Below are 5,112 nucleotides of genomic sequence, written 5' to 3' on the forward strand. Positions count from 1 at the left end.
CTGGTGTAGAGATGCTCAGACCAGGAATATAAGGGCTTGCTGGTGTTCCTCATGCTTCTATTCCATTCCATTCCATTCCGCTCTATTCTGCTCTATTCCATTCCATTCCATTCCATTCCATTCCACTCCACTCCACTCCACTCCACTCCACTCCACTCCACTCCACTCCATTCCATTCCATTCCATTCCATTCCATTCCATTCCATTCTATTCTATTCTATTCTATTCTTACATTCTGTTCTGTTCTGCATTCTATTCTTTCCAAAATCCTAACTTAACCACCCTTTTTGCTACTGATTCTAGAAAAACAATTAAATCCTTAAAACTTACATTTAAAACCTTTTTTCAGTAAGGACTGAATGAAAATCACTTTCTCCTGTCAAAATTGTCAATCCAGTAGCTGAAAAGCAATTAACAAGCAATCTCTTGTTTCAAATGATTAGGAAAAGATGTGTAGGAGACGACCAGGCTGAGCCTGAGAGAGGGGTCAAACATGTCGTTAGTCCCGAATCTCTTCATACCCACAAGAGATCTAAGTACAGCCCACCTTGAATGCCTTTCTTATCTTCCACACATTTCCCTTGGCTGTTAGTTGGCCAGGTTCTTGTAGACAGCTTGAGCTTGCAATAAATCTTTATACCCATTTGAACTGGCTGGATCTTCAGATTTCCTTGGCACTTGACAGGGATGTATACAAGCTTAGTCAGTGGTGGAATTCAAATACCTGAACAACCGGTTCTCTTATTCAATGCAGGCCTGGGCCTCCGAGGCCTAGAGCGGACTTCCGGAAGTGGCATCTATGCACTTCTGGTGGGCCGTTCTAGGCCTGGGAGGCCCCATCCAGGCCTCTGAGGCCTAGAACTGTCTTCTGGAAATGGCATCACATATTTCTGGTGGGCCGTTCTAGGCCTGGGAGGCCTCCTTCAGGCCTCTGAGGCCTAAACTGGACTTCTGGAAACTAGCCAATTCTCTGAATGCAGCAAAATTTAGCTGCCAGTTCTACCGAACTGGTGCAAACAGACTGAATCCCACTACTGAGTTTAGTGTCTCCAAGAGCTTTAAACCTTCCAGAGACTATATGAAGAACATCTCTCTGGAGCACTTGTGGGTAATTCAAAGTCCCCTCCTTGTCCAGAGAGGAATTACAAAAAGCCAGTCCACCTGCTGGCTTTTAATTCTCCCTAGAGCAGGGGTCTTCAAACTCGGCCCTTCTATGACTCATGGACTTCAACTCCCAGAGTTCCTCAGCCAGGCACGCTGGCTGAGGAATTCTGGGAGTTGAAATCCATGAATCAAAAAAGGGCCCAGTTTGAAGACCCCCTGCCCTAGAGTCAGCTCTACTTTTCTACTTTTGGTTCACCATTCCCCAGAAATTTGTTTTATAGGGTTCTTGTCAAAATTGCATCCCTTCCTTGTGAGACATAAATCCCTACGTAAAGTGACTAATTGGCGAGGTAAGCCACACTGCCATTCTTTCTTGACTGCTCCGTCTTTTTAACCCAGGGTCCACTTTCATGTACAGATAGCTCTCAACTTACAGTAGTTCGTTTAGTGACTGTTCAAAGTTACAACGGCACAGAGTTTGTCACACTCACGACCGTTGCCGCATCCTCACGGTCCCGTGATCAAAATTCAGACGCTTGGGAGAGGACTCACATTGATGACGGTTGTCCCGGGGGTCCTGTGTTCACTTTGGGTGACCTTCAGACAAGCAAAATCAACGGGGAAAAATCCAGAGTCACTTAACAACCGTGTCACTAACTTCACCACTGCAGGGATTCGTTTAGCAACGGGGGCGAGAATGTTTGCAAAATGGGACAAATCCACTTAGCAAGTGTCTCGCTGAACAACGGAAACTTTGGACTCAATTGTGAGTCGTCAAGCACTCCTACTTTAGCCGTTTGGAACGAAGTCACTCCGAACGGAAGGAAATCACTTTGTTGGGTACTTAGGTCAGTGATGGCAAACCTTTTAGAGACCGAGTGCCCAAACTGTAACCCAAAACCCACTTATACATCGTCGGGTGCCGGGTGGGTGTGGCCCATTGGCTGGGTGTGGCCCATTGGGTGGGCGTGGCTGCGGTGGTAACGGCAGACTGGGTGGGACTAAAAAGTTCAATCAATCAATTCCAACTTTGCAAGATCTTTTTTTTTTCCCGCGAGAAGTTGAAATTGACTGATTGTAATAGTAATAGTAGTAAAGTTGGAAGGGACCTTGAAGGTCATCTAGTCCAACCCCCTGCTCAGGCAGGAAACCCTACACCATTTCGGACAAATGGCTGTCCAGTCTCTTCTTAAAAACTTCCAGTCTTGGAGCATTTACTGCTTCTGGAGGCAGGCTGTTCCACTGATTGATTGTTCTCACTGTCAGGAAGTTTCTCCTTAGTTCTAGGTTGCTTCTCTCCTTGATTGGTTTCCACCCATTGCTTCTTGTCCTGCCTTCTGGGGCTTTGGAAAATAGCTTAATTCCCTCTTCTTTATGGCAGCCCCTGAGATATTGGAAGACTGCTATCATGTCCCCCCTTGATTGATTGAACCGTTTTTTTTTGGACACGGCGGCGGAGGCCTAAAGCGAAAAGGTTTTATAAAACCCAGCTGAAGGCCTAGGACTGGGTGACGGCGCGCGTGCCCACAGAGAGGGCTCTGAGTGCCGCCTCTGGCACCCGTGCCATAGGTTCGCCACCACTGGTATAGTTTTTCCGCAATATCCTCTCTCCAGTATTTTGTTTTTGCTTCTCACGGATGTCACGAGAAGCAAATGTTTCAGGAGATTCTTTTTTTAGCCCCCGATCTGCTCTTCATTAGAGCAGGGCCCTTTTCATTATTTCCATAACTAATGGCAGCCCAATTGGAAAATGAAACATTTAATCAACCGTGATTGGCTTTCGATGGTCCTGAACGTATTGAGACAGGGAATTATCGGATGACCTAAATGGGAGCTGTGTTTAGTACGTCGGAGACTTCTTTTTTCTTCTTCCTCTCTTCAAGCAGAGAGCACTATGGGGATTTTTAATAGCGGAAACATATGGGGAGGTGGACCATGTATTCTTCTGCTTGAGTGGCCAATTAAACAGGCAGGTCTCCCTGCAGGAGCTTGGCAAAGTCCTGCAGCCCAGAAGGTTATTGGAGCCAAAACACACCTAGGAACGAAAAATCGTAGGAGAACTTAGACATTTATTTACTCAGGTAGCCCTCGACGTGCAATCACACTTCAGCCCAAAAGTTCCGTCGCTGAGTGAGACATTTGCTAAGGGAGTTTTGGTTTGGTTCCTGCAGTTGTTAAATGAATTGCTGCAGTTAATAAGTTAGCAACCCGCTTTGTTAAATAAATCTGGCTTCCCCATTATTAGAAGGGATATAAATCCTTCCCATCCCCTCTCCTGAAGAAGCTTCCTGGATGAGAAGCGAAAGCTCTTCAAGGAAGAACAAAGAAAGTGCAGTTCCCTTTTTAAAAAGCATCTTTGGGACAACCGTGCTTTTGACTGAGGACCTCCATTGGATGTTCGCAAATAGAATAATAATAATAATAGTAATAGTAATAGTAATAATAATAATAATAATAATAATAATAATAATAATAATAATGTGGGAAGGGACTTTGGAGGTCTTGTAGTCCAACCCCCTGAATGGAATAGAGTAGAGTAGAGTAGAGTAGAGTAGAGTAGAATAGAATAGAATAGAATAGAATAGAATAGAATAGAATAGAATAGAATAGAATCTTTATTTAGAATAGAATAGAATAGAGTAGAATAGAATAGAATAGAATAGAATAGAATAGAATAGAATAGAATATAGAATAGAATAGAATAGCACAGAACAGAACAGAATAGAATCTTTATTTAGAATAGAATAGAATAGAATAGAGTAGAGTAGAGTAGAGTAGAGTAGAATAGAATAGAATAGAATAGAATAGAATAGAATAGAATAGAATAGAATCTTTATTTAGGATAGAATAGAGTAGAGTAGAATAGAATAGAATAGAATAGAATATTTAGAATAGATTAGAGTAGAGTAGAGTAGAGTAGAATAGAATAGAATAGAATAGAATAGAATAGAATAGAATAGAATAGAATCTTTATTTAGAATAGAATAGAATAGAGTAGAATAGAATAGAATAGAATAGAATAGAATAGAATAGAATATAGAATAGAATAGAATAGCACAGAACAGAACAGAATAGAATCTTTATTTAGAATAGAATAGAATAGAATAGAGTAGAGTAGAGTAGAGTAGAATAGAATAGAATAGAATAGAATAGAATAGAATAGAATAGAATAGAATAGAATAGAATCTTTATTTAGGATAGAATAGAGTAGAGTAGAATAGAATAGAATAGAATAGAATAGAATAGAATATTTAGAATAGATTAGAGTAGAGTAGAGTAGAGTAGAATAGAATAGAATAGAATAGAATAGAATAGAATAGAATAGAATAGAACAGAACAGAATAGAATCTTTATTTAGAATAGAATAGAATAGAATAGAATAGAATAGAATAGACAGAGTTGGAAGGGACCTTGGAGGTCATCTAGTCCAACCTCTTGCTCAGGCAGGAAACCCTATACCATTTCAGACAAATGGCTGTCCAGTCTCTTCTTAAAGACTTCCAGATGTTTTACCATCGAACATACGTGTCTCAGGTTACTCCTTTATATATTTCTTCTATGTTTATTTGCCTTTTTTTTTCAAAAACAGAATGCACGTCGACAGTTTTTATTAAGGAAGTTTCATGCACAGGTCCATTTTAATTCCACAAATTCAGGTTAACGTCATGGTGGGGCTTCACCTTCGTCTCTCTGGGTTTTGCTGACCCAGACATTTTTGCCTTGATCTTAGAGCTATCGTACTTGGTGTAACAGTATGTTCTTATTATTTTTATAATCTGGAATTCCGCCTCCCCTTTTAATCGTTGCTAGGGAGGAACGACTATGGCAACTGCCCGCTTCTGTTCTGTTCTACTCATTGCTTTGATCCCAATGTTGGCACTGAGTTCATTTTATTGGATAAATCCAGACATGAAAGCAGGGAATCTTGTGCTGGGTTGTCTGAGTAGAGCAGGGAACATAGATTTAGACCAAGCCCAGGTAATTCTTGGCTTACAACCGTTCATTTAG

Source organism: Crotalus tigris, unplaced genomic scaffold (assembly GCF_016545835.1).
Source record: "Crotalus tigris isolate CLP2741 ecotype Arizona unplaced genomic scaffold, ASM1654583v1 scf7180000020820.259583, whole genome shotgun sequence".
Classification (NCBI taxonomy): Eukaryota; Metazoa; Chordata; class Lepidosauria; order Squamata; family Viperidae; genus Crotalus; species Crotalus tigris.